The following is a 16,930-nucleotide window of genomic DNA, read 5'->3' as shown; positions in this document are numbered from 1 at the left end:
CTCTGCTCTGCAAGCTTCGAGATCTAAGGGGGGGGGGGAGGTGCTGGTAAAAGCAGCAGTTTTACTGAGAGAAACTTTAGAATATGATAAAGAACTATAATGAGATAAAACAGTGAAATACTTTTTTTAAATATATGTTTATACAGCTATAAACCCTGCATCTGAACATTGTGCTAACAACCTCTAGTCTAATTTCCATGTTCCTGTTTTGCAGAACTTTGTGCAGGTTGGCTTAAAATGGAACTAAACCCTCCTCTTCTTTACAGCCAAGGAAACTGCCTGTCAGGATCAGTGATATATATTTACAGTGAAACACAGCAAACCATAAACACAGCACACAGTAAACATGAACATAAACAAACCCCAAAAGACAAATAACAAATGAACCTAACTACTATCTATATACAAAAACCATCTAAGGAACAAGGGTACAAGGAATGCAAGGTTGCAAAGAAGGGGGATTTCAACAGGGTACTCGAACAGAAGCAAGGCAGGAGGAGGCAGGATCAAGGCAGAGGGGTACAGACTAGATCAGGCATCAGGTACAAGCGGCAAGGAAGGGACCAGAATCGTGATGCGCCGGGGGAAGGGAGGAGAAACCTTAAGTAGCCCCCCCGGCAGCTGAACACTAATTTTCCTGATTACACCAGCCTGCTGGCTCCTGGGAGACACCTGCTGGTGGACACTGAAGCTGCACCAAACAGCCTAGAGCAGGATAGTGCCACCAGCAGGTGAACTTAAAAGAGAAGTATGGGTTTCCTTTTTGTTTGCTTACATCTATTCTATGTGAGCTGCTGATATCTATAAACCTTTCCAGCCCTCTCAGAAGTGCCCCTATTCTGTTAAAATAAATACCCTTGGGAGGTTCTACAGAATTTCATAGAGCATCATCCAGACAATGGTGTGAGTCTGGATACACCCCTTTCTTTCCTTGACTGATGTCCTCTCTCCTCCCTCTGCTTGTTTCTGAGACTTCACAGAGCATAGCTGCTCCCCCTCTCTTCTCACTTCTCCTCCCCCTCCCTATCTATCAGCACATCCACGTGTTTTAGGGGAGTAAAACTTTTCAAACTGAAAATGGACCATTTTTGCCAGCTGAAGGAAAGTTCATATGCACATGCTGTAAAAACTAAAAGAGGTAGAAAAAAAAAGACTAGCTGATATGTGACTAATGTGATATGTACTAGTTATTTAACCCATCCCATACTTCTCCTTTAATCCTAACACTGCCATCTTAGTCTCTGCTCGATCTGTAGTTGCCCTGGTGCTGCACATGTGATTAGCTATTACACCAGCCATTTGACAATTTGACTGTTAGATAGATTTGTTTATGCTTTTAAGCAATAATAGCGCCCTACTTTTCTTGATTTTCAGGTATAGTACCAGAATTTGGAGAATTGTCCCTGGTAATGTCTGTTTTTTAATCGCAAATCTGATGTAAAACAATTACTGCGTTTGCTTTATAAATTTCCTAGTATCTTTTCAATTAAAATATTTCATAGAGATCTGTTCGAGTTCAAAATGCTTATTTTTGTAGGGACAGATTATGGCTTTGGGTAGTATTATACAAGATCTGAAGCTAGGAGTATGTAAAAGATACCGGCTTCAATTTTAACTAAAGCATAATATAACTACTGCATATGGCTTACTGAATATAGTACAGTACTTTAAACTATTAATATTCCTTACATTTTTTCACATTTTGTTACAACCGAAAATGTAAATGTATTTTATTGGGATTTTATGTCATAGACCAACACAAAGTGGCACATAATTGTGAAGTGGAAGGAAAATGGTAAATGGTTTACAACATTTTTTACAAATAAAAATGTGACAAGTGGGGCGTGCATTTGTATTCAGCCCCCCTGAGTCAGTACTTTGTAGAACCACCTTTCGCTACAATTACAGCTGCAAGTCTTTTGGGTATGCCTCTGCCAGCTTTGCAAATCTAGAGAGTGACAATTTTGCCCATTCTTCTATGCAAAAAAGCTCAAGCTCTGTCAGATTGGATTGAGAGATAAAATGTGTACATAGGGTGCTCTGAGTTGCAGACTGGGCAGATGATTGTTTTAATTGGAGAGAAGATTCAGACCAGATATGGCAAAATATATATATATATATAGATAAAATAAAAAAAATAAAATTAAAAGATTGGATGGAGAGTATCTGCGAACAGCAATTTTCAAGTCTTGCCACAGATTCTCAATTGACTGGGCTATTCTAACACATGAATATGCTTTGATTTAAAACATTCCATTGTAGCTCTGGCTGTATGTTTAGGGTCGTTGTCCTGCTGGAAGGTGAACCTCCACCCCCAGTCTTTTGCAGACTCTAGCGGGTTTTCTTCTAAGATTGCCTTGTATTTGGATCCATCCATCTTCTCATCAACTCTGACCAGCTTCGTTGCCATCGCCATGCCATCGCCATGTTTCACGGTGGGGATGGTGTGTTCAGGGTGGTGTGTAGTGTTAGATTTCCACCACACAAAGTGTTTTGCTTTTAGGCCAAAAATATAAATTTTGGTCTTATCTGGCCAGAGCACCTTCTTCCACATGTTTTCTGTGTCCCCCACATGACTTCTCGCAAACTGCAAACGGGACTTCTTATGGCTTTCTTTCAACAGTGGCTTTTTTCTTGCCACTCCTCCATAAAGGCCAGATGTGTGGAGTGCACAACTAATAGTTTTCCTGTGGGCAGATTCTCCTGAGTGGTGGATCTCTGCAGCTCCTCCAGAGTTTCCAATGGCCTCGTTGCTGCTTCTCTGATTAATGCTCTCCTTGTCCTGGCTTGTCAGTTTAGGTGGACAGCCATGCCTTGGTAAGTTTGTAGCTGTGCCATACTCTTTCCATTTTCAGATGATGGTTTGAACAGAGTTCTGTGAGAAGTTCAAAGCTTGGGATATTTATCCCTGGCCTGTCTGGTGTGTTCCTTGGTCTTCATGATGCAGGTTGTTCACTAAGGTTCTCTAACAAACCTGTGAGGGCTTCACAGAACAGCTCTATTTATACTGAGATTAAATTATACACAGGTGGACTCTACTAATTAGGTGACTTCTGAAGGTAATTGGTTGCACTAGATTTTAGTTGGGGGTATCAAGAGTAAAGGGGGCTAAATACAAATGTAGGCCACACTTTATATTTTGAAATTGTGAAAAACATTTATTATTTTCCTACCTTTTCACAATTATGTGCCACTTTGTGTTGGCCACATAAAATCCCAATGAAATGCATTTACGTTTGTGATTGTAAATGTGGAAAATTGTTAGGGGTATGAATACTTTTTAAAGGCACTGTATGCCTTTATTGGGCAGCAGGCAGGATCCACGTCTTGACTTGGTATATTACATTTTTTATATGAGTTTAAAAAAAACTAGAGACAATGCCATATGCAGCAGGTTGCTTTTTACTTTAAAATACAGGAGCAGGGGGGCAAGGATTCAGGGAAATCCTGTTTTTAGAAACTGTAGTTGTCATTGGCTGATTGTAAATTGAAATGGAATAATAATTTTATTCCTATTAAAGTCCACCCAGGTACCCACTCCCCTTGCACCCATTTAAAAAAAAACTCTAAAGCCCATTTTTCTTACCTGATTCCAATGTATAACCCCTGATGTTGCCTCTTCTGCTATTGAAACTGGTGAACCAGCACTGCAGTCCAGGCCTGCCATTGACTGGTCTTTTCACTGCCCGTTGGCAGAGTGATACAGTGACACGGCTGGAGTTTTTGGGACCTGTGAGGACCTCACTAATAGGGAGGATGCAGGACACAGTATGTCATGTGACCATGAATTAAGGTAAGTATTTTTTTTATGTAGCTGCAGATATTTTCTGCGGTGGGTGGGAGTGTTGTTTTGTGGCCGAGGGGGACTTCGGTAAAGCACAGCTTTAAATTTTAAGAATAGTTTATGCAAAAATGATATGCTACATATTATTTTTTAACAAAGCTAGAGATATATATATATATTTTTACTTAGTTTTGTTTATGCCTTGCTTTATAAATGGTAGAGGTAAATGGAACTTGGGAACTTCATATTTCTGCCCTATAAGCATCATTTTGTGGCATTTCAATGGTAAGATAAACACTTGCAGGTCTCTTTTCCCAGAAGGAATTTGACCGGTAATAGTAGAAATGACAGGTACATGACATCTGCCATTGAAAGCTTAGTGATGGCTTCTAGCGGTGTCTGGCTGTGTGTGGGGAATAACAAGGAGCACAGACCCTGCCTGTCATCCTAGCACGCATAGCTCACTTTGTAAAATGGCACTAATTAAAAATATTATTGCTATATTCTCAGCAAGAAACCACAGTTTAAAATGATGAGTTTATCTAATATGTATGTAATTCAAATCAAGCTAATTCACAGGGAATGCCATTATAAATAGCTATTGTTGTCTTATATATTGTCATCTTTTATACAGTGTATTATTCTTCTTGGTAATACTGAGGGTTTCTTGATTTAACGTTAAGGCAGAAATGAGAAAACTAATGAAAGCTGAGCATCTATTATATATTTCAAAGTTAAATAGTCTGAATGTAAGTGAAATTAGAGTGGTATTTCAGTATTTATAGACAACACGTTATTCAGTTTAGTTGTATGAAAAGTTAATGTCACTGCCGAGTCTATTTACACTTAAAGTAAACCTGTCCATATCACTGGATCTATCATTTATTTTGGCATGAGGTATTTACTGAAAGTAACCTCTAAGCATTTTTCATCATATGTCTAGGTTTGTGACAGGGCTGCATAAAGTTTCCAGGGATCCAAGATCCAGGGAAAATCTGATTGCCTCTCGAGGGATCAGGAAGGAATATTTTCCTCTGCTGTAGCAAATTGAATTAGGCTTTGCTAGGTTTTTTTGCCTTCCTCTGGATCAACTGTGGGTGAAGAATTTTGTATATGGGATCGTATGATTTTTGTTTTGATTCGTTGAACTAGATGGACTTGTGTCTTTATTCAACCTGACTAACTATGTAACTATGTATTAACCTGTCATTTTCCATAATAGGCAAAGTAACAGGTGTTCTTACCATCCTTGTGCTGGATTCCCAGAAATGCAGAGTTTGGTTGTAGGTATGGCCTGCTGTGCACAATCTTGTCACATTGTCTAATATGGACAGAATACAAACTCACTTATACTCAGTTGCGTACCAACTGGGGGGCGGTCCACCCTGGGGTGCCACACACTGCAGGGGATGTCAGGCTGGCACCCCCCACGAGTGAAGCAGTGACAGCAGGGCGGGCTCAGGCAGTGCAGCAGCACAGTTAAAGGGCAGCCAGGGAGAGCCAAGCTGTGACAGGGTGTGGGGGTGCCTGAGCTGGGTGTGGAACGTACCACTACCCGGGTGACACCCAGATGCGGCCGAGCAGTGCAGGAAAAAGGGTAAAAGAAGACTCTCTCTCCTCCTATACCTCTCAGGAATGAGTATGGAGATCGAGATGCTAAGAGGGCTCCCCTTGCGGTTGAGTGCAGCGCGACCCTGGAGTTGGGAACAGGAAGCGCCCACAGAAGCACGGTTGGCCAAGGTTCTTGTTTGCTGTCTGATGAGCTCAGACACTGAGGGATGGCTGAGGCAGGCAGAACTAAGCTTGTTGTATTTAAGAGATTCTTTCCCTAGGGAAAAAACAGTGCGCTAACACGTGAATAAATATATATTAACCTAATTAAAGAAGCCGCCAGTACCTATTACTCAAGATACCCAAAGTAAAAAAGACATAAAATACAAAAAAGGTACAGCGCTAAAAATATTGAGTGATAATAACCAAATAAGTGAAAAATAGTGACAAATTCAAAAGAATGTGAATAAGATGATATAAAATAAACGTTTGAAACCAATATTATATCAATGTAAAAGTCCCAAGTAGTGAAGTGGTTAATAATTTGAAAAAAGAAGGGAGGTGCACTGAAAAAATCTTCTTCCACCAAAAAGGGACACCCAGGTAGTGAGATGTAGTCTCCTTACCGAATCCACTGACCGCTATATCAGCGGTCAGTAAGGCACAGGGATGATTATAGTCTTCCCAATCAGACTTTCTCCGGCAGGTGAATGGAAAGGGCAGATCCTCAGCAACAGTCCCCAACACATGGAATAATATGGCTCATATATATTGGAAAAATGAACAAAAACACTCCATAGTGAAGTACTGCAAAGATCGCAGGTTTAATAAAGGTTGGGTTGCACTTACAGTTAAGATGAATTAAAACGGCATGGGATAGACAGAAAGTGGCATTTTGATCCGATCCAGTCCTGTCAGCTGGTCTCCGTGTGTGTGTGTATCTCATCGTGAGCGTGATGACGTTCCACGCAAAATCCGTCCCTGAGGGAACGGCCGGATTTTGCGTGGAACGTCATCATGCTCACGATGAGATACACACACACACGGAGACCAGCTGACAGGACTGGATCGGATCAAAACGCCACTTTCTGTCTATCCCATGCCGTTTTAATTCATCTTAACTGTAAGTGCAACCCAACCTTTATTAAACCTGCGATCTTTGCAGTACTTCACTATGGAGTGTTTTTGTTCATTTTTCCAATGTATATGAGCCATATTATTCCATGTGTTGGGGACTGTTGCTGAGGATCTGCCCTTTCCATTCACCTACCGGAGAAAGTCTGATTGGGAAGACTATAATCATCCCTGTGCCTTACTGACCGCTGATATAGCGGTCAGTGGATTCGGTAAGGAGACTACATCTCACTACCTGGGTGTCCCTTTTTGGTGGAAGAAGATTTTTTTCAGTGCACCTCCCTTCTTTTTTCAAATTATTAACCACTTCAGTACTTGGGACTTTTACATTGATATAATATTGGTTTCAAACGTTTATTTTATATCATCTTATTCACATTCTTTTGAATTTGTCACTATTTTTCACTTATTTGGTTATTATCACTCAATATTTTTAGCGCTGTACCTTTTTTGTATTTTTTGTTGTATTTAAATGAACGGAGATACCAGAAGCCAGGCTGGGGGTCAAACACAGGTAGGTCATACACGAGCAGGGTCCAGGTACAAGCTGAGGGTCACGCCGGGTGGTCAGGAAGCAGAAGCAGGGTCCAGAAGCAGGCCGAGGGTCAAACACAGGAGATCAGGAAGCAAGGTTAAGGCAAGCCGGGTCACAGCAGATAAGCACAGATCAGGAGAAGAGGTCACGGTACACAGGAGACTGAAGAGATAATCCAGCAATGAGCAGCTCCAGCAGCAGGCTTAAATAGACCAGGAAGTTAGTCATGTGATCTGTTCAGGTTACAAGGAGGAAGTACCGCCCAACTTAGTCACCATGGCGCCCATGATTGTCTTGGGCGGAATTGCCAGTCCTTCAGGCAATTTCCCTGACAGTCTCCCCCCCCCCCCCCCCTGAGGGGCAGCCTCTGGATGCCCAACCTAGACCATCTCTCTGGGTACCTGTTGCGGAAATTTTGCAAAAGTCTTGGAGCATGTAAATTATCCATCGTTCCCAAGAATTTTCCTCTGAAGAATACCCCTTCCATTTAACAAGAAATTGAGTCTGTCTACCTCTTTTGCAGCAATCTAGGATGGCTTAAACTTCATATTCTGTATCGTTACCTATGGTAACTGGTGGAGGTGGCAACTCCTCTCTTCATGGAAATGGACTTGGCACAGTTGGTTTCAGTAGGGAGACGTGGAACACCAGATGGATCTTGTAGGAGGCCGGTAAAGCGAGTTCAAAAGCCACAGGGTTCACTTCCTTCTTGATCTCGAATGGACCCACAAACCGTGGACCAAGCTTCCTGGAAGGACAAGAAAGTCTGAGGTTAATAGAGGACAGCCATACCTTGTCACCCACATTGTAGATGGGATTCATTCTCTTTCTCCTGTCATGTTGTTTCTTGAAGTCTTACTGAGCCTTTCGCATGGTCTTTTGAAGGATTTGGTAATTGGTTTGAAAGAAGTTTATCCTATCCTGAATGGCTGGTACCGGAGATTCAGGAATGGTGTTGGGAAGAAAGGATGGGTGAAAGCCCATAGTTTGCCCAAAAGGGTGACTGATTGGTGGCGTGTGTATGGTATTATTGTATGAAAACTCGGCACAAGGTAGCAAGGTCTGGTTCGTTCTTTCTGTTTGGCCATTACTTTGAGGATGGTAAGCAGAAGAAGAAAGACATAAGTCAATTGACAAGATCTTGCAAAGATTCTTCCAGAAACCAGAGGTGAATTGAACCCCTCATTTAGAGACTATATTGTCGGGTAATCCATGAAGTCTGACTAGACTATCTCCTTGATAAAAAAATTGCCGTGTCCGTGGAGGAGGGGGTGCCAAGCATGGGCAGGAAGTGGGCCATCTTTGATAGTCGGTCCACTACTACCAAGATTGTTGTAAAGTTCTCTGATGGAAACCCTTAGAGTAGGGCTTATACATGCCATTCAACCAGCCATGCTACTATGTCTCGCATTGATTACGTGTTGGTCTCGGCAGCCCTGCTGCCGAGGGTGGGGGGGGCCGGGTTTGCTCCTAGGGCTCTGTCCGACCACTCGCCATGTTGGGTACAGGTATCAATGCCAGATAAGGCCCCTGTGAGGGGGTGGAGGCTCAACCCCTTTTGGTTGACAGCCCTGACTGACCATGAGAGCATAGAGAGGGAACTACAGTTCATACTTCCGGAGGGTCAGGGTTACACAGATATTAATTCCCGATGGGATACGTTCAAGACTCAGGCGGGTAAAGTACTAGACATTAGGATACGCAGGCTTAAACAGACCTCCAAAGTAGTTATGAATAGTGCAGAAGGCGCGCTGCAGGATCTTGAGACTGTTTTTAATAATCAGCCCACTATAGAGAATTTGACCAAGGTAAGAATGCAGACCAGGATGGTAACGCAGTTACATATGGAGAAGGCCAAACAGCGTATTTTTTTCAGTAAGGCAAGAATTTATGAGCATGGAGAGAAAGCGGGGAAGATGTTGGCGTATTTGGCGCACCTGGAGGATAGGCCGCCAGTGGTGGTCTCACTGAAAGTGCCGGATGGCTCGATCATTACGGACCCCCCAGTGGTGGCTGATAGGTTCAGACATTTTTATGAGGAACTATATAGATCTCAATGTACACACACGCCACAGGAAATACGAGCCTACTTGCACACACTGCAATTTTCAAAGCTGAGCCGGGTACAAGTACAGATGCTGGAAGCCCCAATTACCACCCAGGATATAGCCACGGCGTTATCGCAATTGGCCAAGTCCAAGGCTCCTGGTCTAGACGGCCTCCCGCTAGAATTTTATACTACCTACTCAGAAACGCTAATCCCCAGATTGAGGGCGTTATACCTTTCTATATTTGAATTGGGAACCCTCCCCTCCTCTATGCAGGAAGCACAGATAATTGTTCTTCCTAAACCGGGCAAGGATCATCACTACCCAGAATCTTATAGGCCAATATCTTTACTTCCGGTGGACATTAAAATCTTAGCTAAGATACTGGCATCTAGATTGAATTTGGTGATACTATCACTGATTCATGGGGACCAAACGGGGTTTATGCCCGGGAAGAACACAGCAATGAACATCAGGAGGCTATTTATGAACATTCAAGCGCAGCATGACAATGTAGGAACCCGGGTGGTAGTTGCTCTGGATACAGCCAAGGCATTCGATTCAGTCGAGTGGCTGTACCTGTGGGAATGTCTGAAATGCTATGGATTTGGTCCGCGATTCATTAAATGGGTGCAGTTACTCTACCAGACCCCCAAGGCAAGGGTGTTCGTGAATGGGTGGCTATCAGAACAGATTTCCCTGGAGAGAGGTACGAGACAGGGATGCCCCCTGTCTCCGCTGTTATACGCGTTGGCAGCGCAGCCGTTGGCGATTGCCATCAGACATAGCTCGGAGGTGGTGGGACTCAGGAAGGGAGACACCTGGGAAAAGATCGGCCTGTATGCGGATGACACAATTCTATATCTGGAGGACCAGGGCCCCTCATTAAGAGCAGCACTGAATACTATAGAAGAGGTAGGGAGATTCTCAGGCTTACGGATCAATTGGGATAAATCCAAAATTCTCCCTCTGGATCAGTCCCCCCCCCCCCCCAGTGTCACATGACTTACCACTACAGAGAGTGGCTGAAGTTAAATACCTAGGGGTAATGGTCACAAGGAATCTTAGAGATTATGTCCCTCTGAATGTGGAACCGCTATTTGCGGTGGTTAAAGCTAGAACACAGGCATGGGCGAAATTACCACTAGGGGTGATGGGACGAATAAACTTGATCAAGATGATCCTACTGCCCAAAATCCTATACATGGTATGGCATGCTCCCCTTTATATACCCCTTAAGACTTTTAAACAACTGGAAGCTATGTTAAACTCTTTTGTGTGGGGGGCAGGCAGGCATAAGCTGGCATGGCGTATACTGCAAAATCCGAACACAGAAGGGGGGTGTTCACTCCCTGATTTGCAGGATTATTACATAGCGTCGCAATTGTCGCATTTCTACTATTTTAACACGTCAGAGTCGCAGAGGTATAGGTCCCTAGTATGTAATAAGCCGGATAGCCCTTTACACACTCCTATACAGGCAATCTTTGGAAGAGGTCATGGAGGATGCAGGACCACCAGATTTGGGGCGGAAATGCTAGCGCACCATCAAAAGGTATGGGAGGTTGGCCTTAAAAAACAAGGAGAGAGTCACATACATACACATACCCCGCTGTGGAAAAATAGTTCCCTGCCAGAGTTAGACACGGTCCCAGATTCAGGGGTATGGGCTGTGTATGGGATACTGTATCTCTCCCAGGTCATGTCGGACACGGGCCCAAAGCCATACAATAGACTCAGGGAGGAATTTTCCCTTCCGCCGCAACTCCACTTTAGATACTTGCAACTCAAGCACGCACTTAGAGCCCAGCTGGGCCCAACCGGTATAGATGTGAGTGCCCCACAGGTGTTGGATGTGATTTTTGGGAGGGAATCCACTGGGCTCACGTCCAACTGTTACTATGTCATTAGGAGACGTAGGACTAGCAAGATAGCGCAGACAGCCAAATTAAAGTGGGAGAGAGACGTAGGCCCCATAGAGGACACGGAATGGGAAGAGGTGCTGGAGGGGGTTAAAGCTGCGTCCCCTAAGCTGTCAGACAGGTTAACTCAACTGTATATACTACACCAGGCATACATCACACCACAGAGAGTGGCAAAGTTTCGGACCAATAGGAGCCCTAGGTGTCCCATGTGCGCAGTTGAGGAGGGGTCTTTCTACCATATGATGTGGCACTGTTCGGATGTACAAGCATACTGGCTGCAGGTGACTCAATTTCTACATGATAACATGGGAACCCCGGTGGGAATGGACCCAAAGTTGTGTCTGCTGGGACTGTTGCCCGATGTGGATATAGAAAAGTACCAAGCAATCTTTATGAATGAAACGTTATTCCTGGCTAGGAAGGCAGTGGCCAAGGTATGGATGCAAACGGAGGCGCCGATGCTGAGGGACTGGAAAAAGGATGTGAATGCTATTCTCCCTTACAGAAAAATGATTTATACACATAGAGGGAGACCGCAAAAATTTTCGCATGTATGGGACAGGTGGCTGGAAGATGGTGAAACATGCACAGTTTGAGTACGGAGGCGTCAAAGCATGGGGTGTGAATGAGAGGGGATGGACGGGGGGGAAGCCATCTGGGACCTAGCAGATGTACGATCCATACAGCAGGTCCTTTTTTTGATGTACAAGGTCGGGATGTATATTTCTGTATGCTCATGCCAGGGCATACACCTGTTGAAGGGAATGGAGTAGATTTGGATAACCATAATTTGTTTTTGCCAAAGAATATATGGGGAATGTTGACCCATTGTTACAAATACTTGTGTACCTGTTTATACATTTTAATAAACTTGGATTTTTTGGAGAAAAAAAAGTTCTCTGATGGAGAACTTTAGGTAACGTTGGACAAGGTTGATCGTCTTCTGGACCGCAAAATGCCCGGCCAGCTGGTGATCATGACATTTTTTTCAAGGCCTGCAGTCTGACTTCCTGGGGGACAAAGATTTTGTCCTGATGCCACAGAAATCCCTCGTGACTCCTTAAGGTAGAAATTTCTGACTCTGGGCACCGAAGAGAGGCTTGTACAATGGTTGCTTTTAGGTCTGGCTAGATCAGAAGGAAATTTTGTGTGGACAGGATTGTGCCGGGAGTGGTTTCTTCAGGGGTGTCTGGGAACATCCGAGACAGAGCATCCGCCTTTCCATTTTTAGACCTGGAATGAAAAGAGATGTGGAAATTGAATCTCGAAAAGAATAACGCCTCCCGCGCTTGATGTGGTATAAACGTTTTGCAGTCCTCAGATATTCTAAATTTTTATGATCGGTAAAGATCATGATAGGATGTGCTGCACCTTCAAGTAAAAATCTCCACTCTTCCAGGGCTGTTTTGATGGCCAAAAGCTCCCGATCTCTGACATCATCATTTCTTTCCGGGTTGTGTCATTTTTCGAGAGGAAAAGGCTACAGGATGTAGCAATGATTTGGGGCCCTGTCATTGAGAGAGGATAGCTCCTGTGGCCACTTCGGAGGCATCAACTTCCAAAATGTATGGCAATGCAGGGTCAGGAAGCTGAAGAACTGGTGCTGAAACAAACACTGTTTTAAGTCTGTCGAAAGCTGCATGAGCCTCCGAGGACCACTGGAATCTGGAATGCAAACGGGTTAGTTGGATAATGGGTGATATAATGGCTGAAAAGTTCTTAATAAATCGTCTGTAAAAGTTTGAAAAGCCAATAAACCTTTGAACACCCTTCTTGTCTGAGGGGACAGGCCATTCCAGGATCGCTTTTCTTTCTGGGGATCCATGGCCACTCCTTTAGTAGATATGACAAGACCCAAAACCTGGATAGATTCTTTCTCAAAGTCACATTTTTCAGCTTTAACGTATAGTCCATGTGTTCTTAGAATAGTTGGTACCTTTTTCATGTGTACTCGATGAATCTCCAGGGTGGCTGAGAAGACAAGGATGTCATCCAGGTATACAATGAGGACGTTGTCAAGATGGTCTTGGAAAATTGTCTTCAAAATGTCCGAAAAGAGTTCGGAAGGCTGTCTTTCACTCATCCCTCTCTCAAATGTGAACCAGACTGTAAGCACCTCATAAGTCCAGTTTGGAGAAAACTCTTATTCAGATCTCGATAGTCTATACAAGGCCTAAGCGTTTTATCATCTTTTTCGACAAAAAAGATGCCAGCACCTGCAGAGGATGAAGAGGGAAGGATGAATCCCTTTTCCAGGTTTTCATCGACGTAGAGTCGTAATGTCTCAAGATCAGTCTCTGATGAAGGGAAGATACGACCAAAGGGAATTTCGGAGCCTGGGAGCAAGTCAATAGGGCAGTCGTAGGGACGATGGGGTGGAAGGGAGTCTGCTCCCTTCTTGTCGAATACATCCAGGAATTCTAGGTAGGCAGAAGGTACATTAGGGTTGGCACTAGAAACAGGTTGTATGGTCAGGCAGCTGGTAAAGTCCTTAGGGCCAGGGGGCAGACAATTCTGCTGACAGTAAGCAGATGAAAACAGCACTTCATTCTTCAGCCAGTCAATGTGAGGGTTGTGTGCTCGTAACCAGGGGACTCCCAGAATGACCGGAACTAGAGGAGAGCACAAAACATCGAAACGTACCAGTTCCTTGTGGCCGTAGCTGGTTGTCATAGGGATTGGCATGGTCTCATGGGTAATCAGTCCAGAACTGGGTAGAGATCCATCAGCCAAATGAACTGTTAACTGCTGCTTCTTGGCAACAAGGGGAATTCCAAGTCCTTTGGCCAAGTTGATGTCTAGGAAGCAGCTGCAGTCCCTAGAGTCGATGATGGCTGAAAACCGGATCTCTTCCCTGGCTACCAATAGGGAGATAGAGAGAACAGGATGAGATGAGGTCAGTTCTGACACTTGACAGTGTACTGGGGGTTTGAAGAATGGTTTATTCGGCCTGAGGTGGCCATTTTCTCCACAGTAAAAGCAAAGGTTCACCTTTCAGCTGTAGAGTCTTTCCTCAGGTGATAGAGCAGGTCGGAACAGACCAGTCTGTCTGGGCTTGACTTTTGGCACGGGTGGACTGGATGCCAGAGAAAGAGGGTTCTGACAGTCCCTGGGCTGATTGGAGAGTCTGATACTTCTCGAATAGACGTTCACGTAGGCGTCTGTCCAGTTGTATGGCTAACTGTATGAGACCCTCCAAGGTATCCGGGATTGCTACCCTGGCTAGCTCGTCCTTGAGGTACTCTGATAGGCCCAGACGATATTGGTACTTGATTGGCAGCTTGATTCCAACATGTATCTGCGGCCCATGTACGGAAGTCCACAGTGTAATCTTCTGTGGGACGTTACCCCTGCTGCAGGGTGTGCAGGGCATTCTCGGCCGTAGTCATACGTTGGGGGTCGTCGTACAACTGGGCCATAGCCATGAAGAAAGTGTCAACAGAGTCAGTAATGGGGCTCTTCTGTTCCAGTAACCCGTGGGCCCACACCTGGGGGTCGTCTAAGAGTAAGGAGATAATGAAACCAACTTTAATATTCTCGAAGAAGAAAGTTCTTGGTTGCAGAGCCAGGTATAGCAGGCAGGCATTTTTAAAAGTCATAAACTTTCTTCAGTCCCCCGAGAACCGTTCAGGGGTTGGCACACGTGGTTCAGGAAGCAGGATCGGCACCGTGAGAGGAGCCTCCTGAGACATTCCAGCAGAGGGGGTACAACTGGAGGTAGGTTTTGGATCGGGAGATACGGGATCGGAAGACAAGTGATGCAGATGACCCTCTAATTGCTCATGGGTGTCTTGCAGTCTTTGCACTGTTTATGTAAGTGTGGTGATCACATGACATGGCTGGATTATACTGTCAGGAACAAGTATGAAGATCAAGATGCTAAGAGGACTCCCCTTGCGGCTGAGTGCAGCGCAACCCTGGAGTTGGGAACAGGAAGTGCCCACAGAAGCACGGTTGGCCAGGTTCTTGCTTGCAGTCTGATGAGCTCAGCCACTGAGGGATGGCTGAGGCAGGCAGAACTGAGCTTGTTGTATTTAAATGAACAGAGATACCAGAAGCCAGGCGGGGGGTCAAACACAGGTAGGTCACATGAGCAGGGTCAATGTACAAGCGGAGGGTCACGCCGGTTGGTCAGGAAGCAGAAGCAGAGTCCAGAGGCAGGCTGAGGGTCAAACACAGGTAGGTCAGTACAGAGCATATACAGGGGTGAGCCAAGGTCATACACGAGCAGGGTCCAGGTACAAGCCGAGGGTCACACCGGGTGGTCAGGAAGCAAAGTCCAGAAGCAGGCCGAGGGTCAAACACAGGAAATCAGCAAGCAAGGTTAAGGCAAGCCGGGTCACAACGGATAAGCATGGATCAGGAGACTGAAGAGATAATCCAGCAATGAGCAGCTCCAGCAGCAGGCTTAAATAGACCAGGAAGTTAGTCATGTGATCTGTTCAGGTTACAAGGTGGAAGTACTGCCCACCTTAGTCACCATGGCAGCCATGATTGTCTTGGGCGGAATTGCCAGTCCTTTTTTGGCCATTTCCCTGACAATACCGCAGGAGGAGAGAGAGACAGTGAGCAGCACCGGACAGAGGAACTGCTGGAGTTAACCTTTTAAGTTAACCAGAAGGTGATTGGTTGCTAGGTGGTCCTTGCAACCAATCATTAGCTTGCTAATATGAAAAATTAACTGCAGCAGTTCCCGTTTCTGTTCAACGTTGCTGTGTCTCTTCCTCTGGCTGCATGACTAAGGTAAGAAGGGGCTGGGGGTTCTGTGTAACATGCAGGGGTGCAGGGTGCTGTGTAATGTAAATGGGTCCAGAGGTGCAGGCTAATGTGTAAGGGTCCAGAGCTGCGGGGTGTTGTGTAATGTAAAGGGGTGCAGGGTGCTGTGTAATGTAAAGGGGTGCAGGGTGCTGTGTAATGTAAAGGGGTGCAGGGTGCTGTGTAATGTAAAGGGGTGCAGGGTGCTGTGTAATGTAAAGGGATACAGGGTGCTGTGTAATGTAAAGGGATACAGGGTGCTGTGTAATGTAAAGGGGTGCAGGGTGCTGTGTAATGAAAAAGGGTTCAGAGCTGCAGGGTGCTGTGCAATGTAAAGGGATCCAGAGGTTCAGGGTGCTGTGCAATGTAAAGGGGTCCAGAGGTTCAGGGTGCTGTGCAATGTAAAGGGGTCCAGAGGTTCAGGGTGCTGTGCAATGTAAAGGGGTCCAGAGGTTCAGGGTGCTGTGTAATGTAAAGGGGTGCAGGATGCTGTGTAATGTAAAGGGGTGCAGTTGTGGGGGTACACAGTAGATGCAGGGGGCACAGTGGGGTGTTTTTAAATTTTAAGGTGGGGAGGTACCAGATATAGTATCCGCCCCGGGTGCCAAATGCTTTAGGTACACCCCTGCTTATGCTTCAGGTACGCCCCTGCTTATGCTTCATAGTTTGTTCGTTTTTTTGCCTTCTCGATCAGCTATGGGTATAGGAATGTGTAAATGGATGTTTTCCGTTTTGTTTTTCTTTTCTATTGGTTAAACTAAATGGGCGTGTCCTTTTTTTCAACCTGATTAACTATTGCTTAACTATTGAATAAGACCAAGTATCACCTATGTTCCTAATAATATAGATATAGCTTTCATGCTGCTTACAGGCTTGTAGCATTGTACATTTTAAGCTGTGCATCTCATCTATTCTGTCATCTATAGCCCATCAATCTTCACTATGCCCAGTGTGGTAGCATTTCACCAGCTCATCAAATTCTAGTGAAGATCCAAAAAAGACCCCACACTAAATAATTCCGGCATCTATTCCATACCCAAATGTATTCTGCAGAACAAAATTCACACTGCTCCAGGAATGCGATCCCATATCAACTTACCCCACTCTAAGGTGCTGGCTCTGCAAGACGTGATGAACAATTAAGAAAATGCTGGACGGCTGCTCTCTGATGCAACACCTTTATTGTGCAGCCATGATT

General features: G+C 44.8%; 1 protein-coding gene across 3 annotated transcripts in view; it reads left to right on the top strand.

Annotated features, from left to right (window-relative positions):
* Positions 1 to 16,930, top strand: part of OGDHL (oxoglutarate dehydrogenase L) — a 235,821-nt gene that overhangs the window by 192,589 nt on the left and 26,302 nt on the right. The window lies entirely within an intron of this gene.

The sequence above is a fragment of the Rana temporaria genome, chromosome 8 (assembly GCF_905171775.1).
Source record: "Rana temporaria chromosome 8, aRanTem1.1, whole genome shotgun sequence".
Classification (NCBI taxonomy): Eukaryota; Metazoa; Chordata; class Amphibia; order Anura; family Ranidae; genus Rana; species Rana temporaria.
The sequence above is the reverse complement of the archived record's forward strand: the minus strand, read 5'-3'. Positions and strand labels throughout refer to the sequence as shown.